Here is a 14171-nt window from a genome sequence, read left to right as displayed (position 1 = left end):
GGCAAGCCACTTAACCCCATTTGCCTTGAAAAACCTAAAAAAAAATGTTAGTGATTAATGCTGTTAGAGTTCATTTTAGTACCTGAAGCTCTGACTCTAACTCATTTTTCAATATCCATTTTTCACTGCTAATTTTCATTGAATAATTGAATAACATATTGTGTGTTTTGAGTTTATCAAATAATCACATATATTCATTAGGTTCTAGTCTGGATTCTCTATTCTATTCCTATTAATCCTATTTTTAAAAATAATTAAAATGACTACTTTATTACAATAAATTTTAAATCTTCAAGTTAATCCTATTTCAACATAATTTCCAAAGATTTTCTTTATAGTGTTTCCTTTCCATTTTTCTATATGAATTTTGTTAGAACTTTAATTGTGAACAATGTTATATTAGTATACTAATTGATGTTGTATTAACCTGCATTTGCCTCCGTTCCCTCAACTGTAAAATGAGGATAAAAAATCACCTACAACCATGCATTGTTGTGATAATAAAATGAGGTATTATCTATAAACTTTCTGAAAATCTTAAAGCACTATATGAATACATATAAGCTAGTTATTGTTACTATTTATTATTCTTACAAATCAATTGGGAAATATTGATATTTTTACTCTATTATTTCAACTAAATAATATTCAAAGAGTTATCATAGTGGGTAGACATATGGTCATGATTTGATGATGATGTTTTGTCTTTCATTCATGAACACCATGATATCAGGGAGGTGACAAGTCCATGAAATGGATTTAAGTGAGGGGATGTTCTGCCAAGTCACCACCTCACTTTCTCCTCCAGAGTCTTCTGGGTCCAGTGGGCAGATATGAATCAGGATGACTAGAGATGGCCCTGGAATTGAGGCAATCAAGTTTTAAGTGACTTGCCCAAAGTCACACAGTGAGCAAGTGGTAAATGTCTGAGAATGGATCTGATCTCCTATTCTTCTGATTCCAAGGTTAGTGCTCTATCCACTGTAGCACCTAGCTGCCCATGGTCTCCAATGCACTTCTGTCCATTTTACCCATCTTCTTATCTGCAATCATTGAAATTCATGAGGATCAAACCTGAGTACTGTAGCTTGGAAAGCAGATCAAACTGGCTTAAGTGCCACCTGGGCCTGGTTTCTGATACTCAATGCTGAGCCCCACCTCAGCTAAATTGCTCCTGCATTAGCTGCTCACACCCTGATGCTTATCTCCCAGGTACAGCCACAGCTTGCTTCCTCTACTTCCATACCTTCTGCCTTACAAGGATATCCCTCCATTTACTGAATTATTCTTTAACTTTTCAAAAATTGTTTTGAAATTGTTTTCATATACTTCTATTATGGGACTTAGTAAGTCAATGCCTATATGTTTATATAGTTTATCACTGATGCAACTAGCTCTTTTTTCCTATCAGTTTTGCTTGTTTTTTTGCTTGGTGATAATTAAAAACAGATGAGATTTTGGGGTTTATCTTCTACCCTTATGCCTTGCTAAAATAATTTGTTTCTGTAGCTCAATTTTTGCATTAAATTTCATATTTTTAGCTATACAGAGATGTTATCTAAAATAGAAATATTTTAATCTTTTTTTGTTGCCATTGCTTATAGAAATGGCACAGTGTATAGAGTGCTGCACCAGGAGTCAGAAAGACCTCAGTTAAAATGTGGCCTCAGATATGTACTAGATGTTGACAGTTACTATTTGTCTCAGTTTCTTCTAATGTAAATATGAATAACAATTCACCAAAAACAGTTATTTTGATGTTCAAATGAGAGAATAACTATGAAGTTATTCGCAGAATGTTTGACACAAAATAAGCACTATTTACATGTTAGCTATTATGACTTTATTACCATTTCTAGGATTTGGAAAAATCTTGATGTCTGTAGTTCTAATTTGCAACCTACTTTGAATCAGAGTGACTCTAACTTGTCTTCGTTATACATAGAGATAGATATATCTACGTATGTTAATTATATCTATATATGTTACCTATATCTATATATGTTATCTACCTTTATATATGTTAACTCTTGGTTTTAGTGATCCAGAACTGTGAATCTACCAGTATTGACAAATCCCAGTAGGGAAACTCCTTTTTTTTTTTTGATGTATATCAACAGCTCATGTATAACTTTCTTGTGCAAGTTCCTAATGACACAGAGAGGTTATAAGTCATTCTTGAAAAGTTTCTATAGAAAAAACAAAATAAGCATATTTTATATAATTAGTAATTATAGATATCTTGGCATTTGACACAGATCAGATATCTGGTCTTTTTCATTATTTTGTAAACCTCCAAAATCTTGTAAATGAATCCTGAGGGGACATTACAATTGTCACTCCACTCCTGGTATGTTTTTTTTTGGTTTTCATTTTTCTAGTGAGGTCTTATTGTTCTTCCTGACCTCCCATGTTAGATAGGAATGTGAGGTTCTCATTTTGTATATGAGTTGTTGAGGGATATACAAAAATGTTTTTTCCACACTACCTTTGATGAGAACCCTGGAGATTCTATGATATAGAATGTCTGGAAGATTGGCTTTAATTCAGAGATATTATCTTTCTAGTGTAATCTACAAATGTTTTTAAGATAAACTTAGCTGGATGGCTTAGCTCTCTACAGGATGAATTGCTTTAAACTTTTTTTTTCTTTTATAAGACCATATATTACTTCAATTTTCAGTTCTCTTTATTAACATGTTCCAGATGCTTATAACTGTTGTTCAGCCAAGTATCTTGGTAAAGATAATAGAAAAGTATGTCATTTCATTCTCCAGCTCAATTTACAGATGAGGAAAACTAAGGTTAAATAGCTTGAAATGGCTTATCCAGAGTCACAGAGTTTGTAAGAGTCTGAGGCTAGATTTGAATACATGAAGATGAGTCTTTCAGATTCCAGACCCAGCACTCTCTCCTTTATACCATTTAGTTGCCTTTTCTAGTTTATTTTGCTTTAAACCAGTGTTTCCCTTGCTTGTTAATCTTTCTGTTTGGTAAGATGATTAAATGTTTGAGGCAATCTCTTGACTCCTTTTTAAAATTTTTTTTTTATTATGACATCATTTTAGTATTTTGGGTTTTATTTTGCAAGGCAATGGGCTTAAGTGGATTGCCCAAGGCCACACAGCTAGGTAATTATTAAATGTCTGATGTCAGATTTGAACCCAGATACTTCTGACTCTAGGACCAGTGCTCTAACCACTGTACCACCTAGCAGGCCCAATCTCTTGACTCTTTTAATCTTTTTCTTATATTCAACTTTTTTGATTCACTAAGCTTTTTAAAGAAATGATGATAATTGCAGTTAATTTTTTTTTAGTTTTGCCCATTTCCCATTTCTTTGGAACCAAGTATTCCTTTGAACATACTGGGTTAGAGCTGTAGTACTCCTATAATTACTTTTTATTTTTATCTTGTCTTTTCATTAACAAGTGAGTGATTTGACTTCATACATCTAGCTAATTCTGATATGAATGACACAATGATACCTTAGTTTTTAACTGTTAGGATGTAGTAAACTTGATTTTTGATAATATTTATTACTTATCATGTCCGATGTCTTCTGAAACTTTTTAAGAAAGCTTCATATATTAAATAGGGTGTGAACTAACATATTTACACAAGAAAAATATGAGTTACTGAATCTTTTCAAGGGGACTGGGACAGAACATGACAATGGAGTGCCAGCAGCTCACTCATCCATTTCTAGACCATACTGTTTGACTTTGAAGGGTTTCTGATATTCTTTCTGATATGGCAATACATATCTTCTTAGTTCAAACTCAACAGATGATATTCCAGAATAGAGGCTAACATAAAGCAAGAAATGCTAAGTGGAATACTCTGTAGATTCTTGATATTATTTGTTTCCTTGCAGTCTCTCATCCCAGAGAGGATGTCCAGGAAGAGGGTGTGGCTATGGGTGGGGGCACACCCCAGGCCCAACCCCATCCCAGTGCACCCTTACCTCCTTCCCCTGCAACCCACTGAGGGAGAGGAGGGGTCACTTGCGGCATCTCAGGACAGGGTGGTCCCCAACACTATGGGAAGAAGTGGACTGGGGGGTAGCCCTCGACCTTCTCTCGGGACCCTTGTGTTTCTTCAGACCCAGAGAAGCTGAGAGACTTGATCAAGGTCACTAGGTGTGTAAGTGGCAAAGCCAGCACTGGAGTACTACCCCCCCCCCCAGGGTTCTCTCCTCCATGGCCGCAGCCCAGATCTCCCAAGGAGGGAAGCCTAGTTCCTGTCTCTTCTAGGATCTTCTTTGATCTCTTTTCCTCTATTTCCCTTTGCCTTGCCTCCCTCCTCTTAACTCCTGTCTGATGCTCCGGGATTCCATGTCTGATCAGCTACTGGTAGTGTTCATGTTTACTCTGCTCCCCTTCTCCCAATTCAGGTCATGGAGGCCTCAAGATGGGTGGACTTGCAGCCTGTGGGGCAACTACACCTATTAAGCAGTATTCAAGGTCCTGAGAAAGGCCAGCTGCTATTGGGTACTAAGGGAAAGGGTTGGTGCAGTCATGGCAAGGTGCAGCCTTCCTTTTTTATAATTTTATGGTCCTTGCTAGATCCTACTTCCAAGACATTGGGAATCTTCTATCTTTCCTATAGGAAATCCTGTAGTTCATTTGTTTCTGCCTAAAGAAAATATAAATCCATGATGAAGGAATGCAAAGTAAAAATTCAGTAAAGACAATGTGGTAGATCTTTGACTTTTGAAATAATACCTCAGATTTTGTCCCCAGATTGCCTACTCTACTTTGAAAAGACTGTGGTTGTTCAAAGGCCAGGCTGTACTGGGGCTCTGTCTTTCCAACAATCTACAAAGTACATGCGATAATTCAGAGTCCAGGAGAAAGAAGGGAACCTTTCCTTCAAGATTGGGTCAGCATCAATGGTACACTCCTTGTGAAACTGCTCAGGCACCTAAGTCCTTGGATGAACTACCAGTTGGTAGGCTTTGTTGATCTGACTTGCCCATATCATCATCTGGGTCCCTCCTACTTCCAGCACCACACTGCAAGTGGGGAAGTGGCCAGGACCCTGCAAGACCCAGCCCAGCCTGGAAGAATCGTATCACTATCAACACCATGTGATTGGGAGTACCAGATAAGTTGAGCTTCCCCATGTCAATGTTCACATGGTTATATCCTATGTTGTGACCTCATAGTTTACTTGGGAAGAAAGATGAGTATAAGCACTGATGAGGTCAACTTCCTGGTATATAGATACTTGCAAGAGTCAAGGTTTTCTCATTCAGCATTTACCTTTGGTGTAGAAAGTCATATCAGCCACTCTAATATCAATGGTGCCCTGGTTCCAGCTGCTGCTCTGATTTCGATCATCCAGAAAGGCCTGAGGTATAAAGAGGCAGAAGTCAGTATTAATGACAATGGTACTTTGATGGATGACCATTAAAGTCTCTGTCCCTGATAGATGCTGTGAGGAGGGAGAGGGAGGAGGAGGAGGGGGAGGAGTAGTACAAGAGGAGGCAGGGAGGAAAGAGAAAAAAGGGAAGAGAGGAGGGGGAGATACAGAAAGTGAAGGTGGGACTGGGAGGGGGAGGAAGGGAAAGAGGGAGAAAGAGAAGGGGAGAGGAGAGGCAGGGAGGAAGGAGAAGAAAGGGAAGAGAGGAGGGGGAGATACAGAAGGAGGAGGTAGGAGTGGGAGGGGGAAGAAGGGGAGGAGGGAGAAGAAGAAGGGGAGAGGAGAGACAGGGAGGAAGGAGAAAAAGGGGAAGTGAGTCAGGGGAAGAGAAGGAGGAGGAGGGGAGAAGAAGGAAGGGAGGAGGAGAAAGGAGGAATGAAGGTTGATTGGAGGACTAGAAGGAGGAGAGGGATGAGGAAGGGGGAAGGAGGAAGGAAAAGAAGGGGCAGGGAGGAGCAGGAACAATTCAAAGTGTCCTCCACTCCAGGCAGGCCAGTGGCTGTCCCTCTGACTGCAGAAGAACAGCAAACAGCAATGCCAAAGCTAGCCCAGGAGAGGGTGTTCTCTTACTGTGGGTCTCAGGGAAATGCTGCTTCTCAGGTGGCCACAGGAAAATGGGCAGCATTGAGAGTATCCAGATGGAGAACTTTCTGTGTCATGTCAGCCTTGGGCCACTGAAATTTGGGTCCAGTGTCAACTTCATGGTGGGCCAAAAGGGCAAGAGTGCATTGCTGATGTCTCTCATAGCCAGTCTTGGAGAGCAGTCATTAGGATTTTCTTTGAAAAAGTTTGTGAAAGTTGGAAAGACTTCTGCCAACATCTCCATCACATTAAGAAATAAAGGGGAAGGGGCAGCTAGGTTGTGGAGTGGTTAGAGCACCGGCCCTGATGTCAGGAGTTCTTGAGTTCAAATCCAGCCTCAAGCAGTTAATAATTTCCTAGCTGTGTGGCCTTGGGCAAGCAACTCAAGCCCATTGCCTTGCAAAAAAAATAAATAAATAAAACAAAGCTATAAAAATAATAAAGTGGGGAGGATGTTTTCAAATCTTAATTGTATGGGGACTCCATCACCAGGCAATAGTGCAGCAGTGCCAACAGGAGTCCAAGGTATGAACTGAATGACCACACAGCAAATCTGGTTCTTCACAGAAAGCAGAGCTTACAACTGTTCTTGATCATCTTAGAATACAGGTGGGTAATCCAGTGTGCATTGTAATGGGCAGGTAATTATTACAGAGCAGACATGATGGTGCTAGATATAAATTGTTTCTGAAAGTGACTGTACTTGAAAAGAAGCAAAAAGAATACTTAGAAATTTTGGAGACAAAAGCCAGCATCGAGCTGGAGATAGACCAAGGAGAAGAACAACTGGAGATGCTCAAAAGTCAGGGAAGAGCCCTGATGCAGAAGATAGAAGCCTTAAGAGATGAAATGACTTGGCTGCTAATAAATGAAACTGAAAGGGAACTTAATGATATGATTAGTAATATAAATATTGGAGACCAAAATACTATTAAATGAAATAAGAAACTGGAGGTCCCAAAAACCAAATTTACTGCATCCAAAGAAAAGCAAGGAACGATTCAAGAGAACATGCAAAAGTTAAGTGGAGAAACTGCTATATTAGAACCCAAATGCGTGGAATTCAAAGAAGATTTTAAGGGAACAGAAAAGGCCTACAGTCAAGCTGAGGCTTTCTATAATTCTTCCCAAAATGAATGGGATAAATGACACAAAGTTGCTGAAGAGTTTCAAAACAAAATTGAAGGCCTGAAAAAGAGTCTGGAACTAGTAGAGTTGGAAAGGCAGGGAAAAAACTTCCATGTTGAAGGAAACACTAAAGAATGTTAAAGATCAAAAATAATCACTTGTTCAAGACAAAACAACTCCATGAAGCTATAGAAAAGATAGTCCAGAATATTATCAAATTTGAAAGAAAAGTTCCATTTGCAGAAAATACTGCATGATGAACCAACAACAACTAAACTGATGGAAAGAGTGTAAACCTGACCCAATAATGCGATTTGGACCACAGATTCTGGCCCTCCTTGAAGCTGTAGATGATGTCCATAGACAATAGAACTTTTCTTTTAAACCTATCAGGCCACTAGGAGTATACATTCATCTCCAAGACCCTGAATTTGCTTTGACGATTGAGTCTTGCTTAAAGGACCTTATTCTTTCCTTTTTTTTGTGACAACCCCAAAGATGAGCAAATCCTTTGTGAACTGATGAAAAAGTTGATGATTGTGTCAGCATTTGTTTGTGAGATGTTTGATGTCACAGACAGAGCAGCCTATCACCCAGTGTTTCCAAAATTCCTCTCAGCCTTAGCAATAGACAAGACTGGAGTGGTCAATACTTTGTCTGACAGGATAGGCATGGGGACAGTGCTACTTATTAAAACTAACTCTTTGGCTTGTGAAGTGATGCAAGGTCAGGAACTCCCCAGGAACTTTAGCAAAGCTTTCATTGCCTGTGGGGATGAAATATTTAAGAACAATTATTCTTCATGTGACAAATCACAACCTACTTAGGTGATGCGGAAATAGGAATAAGTCATTTGGAGAAAGAAATCGAAACTAAAATGCCACAGTTGTTAGCAGTGCATCATCATCTGTCTTCACTTAAAAAGGATGTCATGAAGAATCAAGACACTGTTAATAGTGGTTATCAACATTTAAAAGAAATAGAGATGAGAATAATTGCTATGACTTCAGAAAGAAAAGAGCTTGAGGATAAAGATAAAAGTCAACCAGTTGAACTCTCAGTTCTGGAAGAGGAAGTTGAGGAAATTAAAGAAATGAGGAAAGAGGTTGAGGAAAAGATGAAAGCTCAAAAGGAAGAAATAGAGAATGTAAGGCAACTGAAAATAGATGCTGAACAGAGACATGAAGAATTTAAGTTGAAATATAATCAAGTTTTAGAATTCATAGATTTCCTTAAGGAAGAACATTACCAGGCTGCTGTAGAAGTGAACATCCAGGGTCAGCTAGGTGATGCAGTGGATAGAGCAGTGGCCTTGGAGTCAGGTGTACCTGAGTTCACATGGAACTCAAACACTTAATAATTGTCTAGCTGGGTGACCCTGGGCAAGGCGCTTAACCCCATTGCCTTGCAAAAAAAAAAAGTTAATATCCAACATCTAGCTGTGCAGCTTGAGCATCACCTGCAGGTTCTCCAAGTGCAAAAAGAAGAGCTGGCCTCAAAAAAGAAAGAATTGAGAATGAGATTGCCCTGGCCAACTTCATCTGCTCTGAGCATGTAGGAGGTATAAGATCTGCCAGTGCTCCTGGTGTAGAAATGAGGGTGTTAAGAAAGTCTATATAGAAAACGATACTTACGGAAACCAAGAAGAAGTATCGAAGCAGTGCCAAGAAATAAAAGAATGCTATATGTACCTAGAGAGTAAAATGAAGAATTTGAAAATCCTCATTAAACACTGGATGAACTATCAACCCAGAGCAATAAAATATACCAGAATCATAGAAAGAGTCTTTCTTTACAATGCAAATTGTACTTTCACAGTTTATTATTTCAGTGCTTCTTCTGTGGGGAGATGTGCTCGAATCACCAAAAGGAGACTCTTTCTGTAATAGTCCAGGCTGGAGAAGGGAGCAGCACAGCTTTCAGTGACATGCAAGTCTTCTCAGGAGATTGCCAATCTTTATCAAACTTTTGCTTCTTTCTTACTTTGTGGTACATCACAGAATCATCTTACAGATGTCTGGATGCATTTGATGCCTACATGGACCAGACCCATAGAAAAATTGCCTTGGAAATGATCCTTAGGGTAGCACATTCCTATTAGCACTGTCAGTTCATCCTGCTAACTCCACAATACATGACCTCTCTTCCTCCAAGTCCATTAATCGAAATACTCCAAATACCAGACCCTGAAAGAGGCCAAATAACCCTAGCATTCCAAGCACTCAAGTCAAAAGAAGAATACTGAATTTTTACTTAAATGTAACAAGACCATCTGCTTGTTGTGGTGGGTTGTTTTTTTTTTTTGTTGTTGTTGTTCTTGTTGTTTTTCTCAATGTCTCTGCATGGCGTTTTGCTGTTGGTGTTTTTCTCAATGTGACTGCAGTGGTAATATCCAAAAATGTCCCTATTGGGGAAAAATGATATTTAATATGAAAAGTTTTTTCGAAAGCCAAGACAGCAGAGTAGCAGGAAGTACCAGATAATATCACCACCAGAACTCATTCAAAAAGATCTAGAAAACACATCAGACCAGAGAGTGGATACCTCAAGAATCTTGTCAATTTGCTCAGCAGAATTTCCTTTGAGGAGTGCCACCCTTGGTTGGTGACACCTCCAAGTGAGATGAAGTCAGGCCTATGGAATAAATGTATCCTACAGGATCCCCATTAGGACAAGGGTAGATGCCCTCTCCAGGGATGACTAAAGAAAGAATTATAAAACTGGGTAAGATTTGGTTTGAGAACAAAAATTTCAGCCAAAGCTTGGAACTTTTGATTACTTAGAAAATGATGGAATTTCACTGAATATTCTCCCCAAATCAGTTTAGGACAAATGAATTATTGACAGTACTAAATTCTCCTTTATTCTCAGTTTTACTTTCCTCTGGTTATATTTTGGCAAAACATCTAGAGGAATAATTTCAATCTGCTTTTCTCTATTAGGTACTTATTCCTTTTTAAGGATACTTTATATGGGTGAGCCCAATTGGCCAATCAGAATAAAGCATTTTTGCGTTGTTACTAAATTACATTTTTGGTGAGATTCTAAAAGCATTAGCATAATTAGGAAACAGAAGAATTATCATAGACTGACAGCAGGACTTAATAGAGCTGACAGGGAAGATTTTGATTTCAAAATCTCTTAGAGAAAAAAAAACAGAAGTGCAGGTCTGCCTTATTGTTGTGTTTTGTTATAAAAACTGATATGTGTCTATTTTGTAAAGTGTGAAATTCAGTTTATCTATGATGAGTTCTTTACATCATCTAGAAAGAGACTTCAAACTGCTAGGAAAATCATAAAGAGAATGGGAAATAAGTGTCTGTTTTGTCTGTGTGATGCTCCCTGTGCTCTGTGTTAACTGTAACTGAAGTGTTTGACTTATGCCTTTTCTTTTGGTATGATCAACCAATAGTAATCGACTGTTAAAAAAAGGAAAATTGAACTAAATATTCTTAAGAGGCAAAAATCACTTTTCCCCCTCTGTTTTCAACATTGCCCAGGATTGGAGAGTGCTGACATGAAAGACAGATACAGATATTATTTGAAAACTAAAAGAAAAAAATTGATTTGAAAACACATTTGTGGGGGGGGAAGACTATTTTCTTCCATTTTTAAATTGCAAATTTGATTTCTTTAAAATATTTTGATGAGGTTTTCAGAAACTAGCACACTATAGGATTTGTGAAAATAATAATTTCACGTATCAATTATTTCTTAAATGGAACATCTTAAATGAGTAATTGAAAATTATTATTTAAATGTTTTAATTTATATGATTACATTTTAATTTTAAATTTAGGATTGACAAAACTCACTTGAAATATCAGAGCAATGTTTATAGTCATGAAAAATTCTCAGGAGAGATTCAGTGAAATAGGAAGTTAGGGAAGTGTTGAAATAAGAGTAACTGAGGAAATACTATGGGAGGAGTTAATTTAAAGCCCCCTTAAGCTTAAATAATTTTGCAACTCATAATTGAGAACAAAAAACACATTTGCTAATCTCAAAGAAGTTTCAGTTGGCCAGTCTCTTAAGTCTGAAATTTGGGAAATCAATCTGTGAAGCTGACTTTAGAATAAATGCATGCTTTAATACTGTACTTAACATTATGACAAGATTATTACAGGAAGGAAATTTTAGACCACCTTCTGAAAAAAATTAAACTGTAGATTTGGAGTTCATTTACCCTTTTTGTCTTGACTGCTTTTAAACAACCAACCTGAGGATGCCAAACAAGTTCTGATTAGAGTTGGAGATTGAAGGTGAATTCCAAAGTATCTGCCCACCCCGGCACCGACCCAAATAAGATTTGCTTTGAAATCAGAATGCAACTGAAAGTAAGTGAAATTTAATGATACTACTTGCAGTTTAAATCAATTGTTTAGATAAATTAATACAAAGGAGAACTTGTGTAGAAGTCAATTGTTAGTGAAAATAAGGTCAAATTTTAAAATTAAGACTACAGACTACAGTAAGTTAAGTAAATAATTACTGAAGACAGAATTAAACAGAAAGATTTATTTTAAAAAAGGTAGAGAAATAATTGAAATACTTACACACTTAACAGAAGTGCACTGATGATAAAATATCCAATTAAAATGAGCACATGGCTTATAAAAGTATAAAATGCAGAAATGTTTAAAGGGAAAAGCAAAACTTGCAAATTATTTCAGGATAAATAAATATTTTGTAGGATGAAATGAAGACACAGTATAAAATGAGTTACTATCAATTGGAAACTTTAAAAGTCACAAAACAAACAGTAATTTGAAATCTCTACTAAAAGATTACAGTAAATTAGATTTAAAGGGAATTAAGAAAGGGGAAGAAAGAAAGAATAATGTTGCATTAAAAATAGGAAAAAGTAAAAATGAGTAGAAGGGTAAAAAAAGTTGGAATTTGCACTGTCACAGCATTAATTCAAAGTTTTTAAATAAGAGATTTTGAAGTTCTGAGAAGGAGATTTCAGAAAAGATATTAATCGCACTGAAAGAGAAAAGCTTTTCATTTTGTAGAGCAATGCCCCATTGACAGTTGCTATATGTATCCATTCCCCTTATCAATATGCCCACAAAAAAGAAGTAGAAATTTGACATAAAATTGATTGGGAAACTGTTTTTTTCCTTGTTCTGTGTTCAAGAGTTATGGTAAAGGATTGCTAACTTAGAATATTGAAAGGAATTGTCTTGGTTCTTTTGGCTAATTCAAAGGAAAAAAAAAGTAATGGGAAGTTGAGAGTGTCACCACGAATTTTTGAACACGAGCTAAGAGCAATGAACCCTATTAAAGATTGATATTTAAGTACCGACAGTAATCATTATACATCATCGGTTCATTGTGAATCACTCTTGGTAAGTACAAGAAACTAAGAACTATTTACACTTATCTCCCAGAATTGTTGGGAGAAACATACTCTTGAAGTGCTTAACATAGTGCCTGGCTTGTAAAAGTTTGAGCAGTATAGTACTGAGCCCTTGTACCAGTCAGTGGACCAAAATTCTAATCCATTTATAGGGACTTTTTATAATGGGCAAAGCATGTTAAAAAACTTGAGAAATTATACACTAAACATTTTAAAGTATTTCTAAAAACAGACTTAAGCAACTTTAAAACTGAGAAAAAGCCTGGCTTGTGATAGGCACTACATAACCTAGCATGAGTAGCATGATGATGTAAGGAATAACAAGATAAAATTATAAATTCAAAAGACTTCCCGAACCTGTATGAGTGGCAGACAATGTTTGCATTGCTATGGTTAATGAAGAGCCCCATGGTCCCCTGATTTATATATTTTGTGGGGCATGTTTTACTAGGAAGTACCTGTCCTTTGTGGGTCTTGTTACTGAGTGAACTTAAACCTTTATAGAATGTTTAATACAGTATGCATCAGTGTTTAATGAACTGAAAAAATAATCAGTATAAGTTGTGTCCTTTTCCCTCTTCTCTGATGTCATCATTGTGCCTCAGAAAGGGGAGACCCTTCCCCTTCTGGTTTTATGTCACCCTTTGGAGGACTGCCCTCCATGCATTTAGATTGTAATGATCCAGAGATTATTTCTGAGGTTCAAAGAGCGGGTAATTTGAGAACAAATACATACCTATGAATTCCTATTCTGTTTCAGTTATTATTTATGAGTTTGCTATTATATTGAGTCCCCCAACTTATTTTTGTATACTGAACAATTCTTAACCCAACACGAACAGATGACCATCTTAAGACTAGATTCAGGGAGAGAGTAGATGAACTCTTATACAGATTGACATTTCTTTCCAAATTTATTTTTCTTGATGGTCACCTAAATTTCCTACTGGCCCAACCATCCACAGCACAGCTAATGTGGAAATATCTTGTGCATAATTAAATATATACCATGTACTAGTAACCAGTGCAGGAAAGGACACCAGCCTGCCGCTCTGTTACCCACTGGATATGCATCAGACAATTGGGGAGATCTGCACAGCTGGATGACAGAATGGAGCCATCTCTGTGAGCAGGCTGCTTAGCTGCTTGTACCAAGCATGGAGCAAGCTCAGAAACAGATAGGAACCTGTGTCTCTGATGCCAAGAGCAGATTGGAGACTAAGTCCTAAGCTCTCGCTCAGGGAGGAAGCTTGCAGTAGAATAACTATGGCAAGGGGCCCACAGTAAAAAAAGAGCCTGTAGTCCAGTTCCTATGCACCTGTAGAGTCTTGTAGCCAATTAATGGCCCTGAGTCGAGCAGCTTTCTCCTACATGCCCTACTAGGAACGAACCACTGGACCCCAGATGGTGTTAGGAACTTGAAAAGTTCAGAGCAAGGGGGAACTGAGTGAACTTTGACCTGTGTCACATCTCTTTTGAAACCAAAGGAAGGCTAGTGTCCCCTGGGGACTTTATTTTAATTGTATGTGTTTATGTGTCTTTGATATAGATGTCTCCTTGTCAGACTTTGTTAGCCCTTAACATACTGTTAGACTTAATTCTCTAAGTCACTCTACTAAGCTCTGTTTATGACATGGGGGCTTCATGTCCTTCAATATTCATAGTTCTAATT

At 37.6% G+C, this 14171-nt stretch overlaps 1 long non-coding RNA gene across 4 annotated transcripts in view; it reads left to right on the top strand.

The window, feature by feature from the left end:
• Nucleotides 1–14171, top strand: part of LOC141496921 (uncharacterized) — a 1073688-nt gene that overhangs the window by 529841 nt on the left and 529676 nt on the right. The gene's annotated exons all lie outside the window — the stretch shown is intronic.

Source organism: Macrotis lagotis, chromosome X (assembly GCF_037893015.1).
Source record: "Macrotis lagotis isolate mMagLag1 chromosome X, bilby.v1.9.chrom.fasta, whole genome shotgun sequence".
Taxonomy (NCBI): domain Eukaryota; kingdom Metazoa; phylum Chordata; class Mammalia; order Peramelemorphia; family Peramelidae; genus Macrotis; species Macrotis lagotis.
Note: the sequence above shows the minus strand (reverse complement) of the source record. Positions and strands in the feature narration are given on the sequence as shown.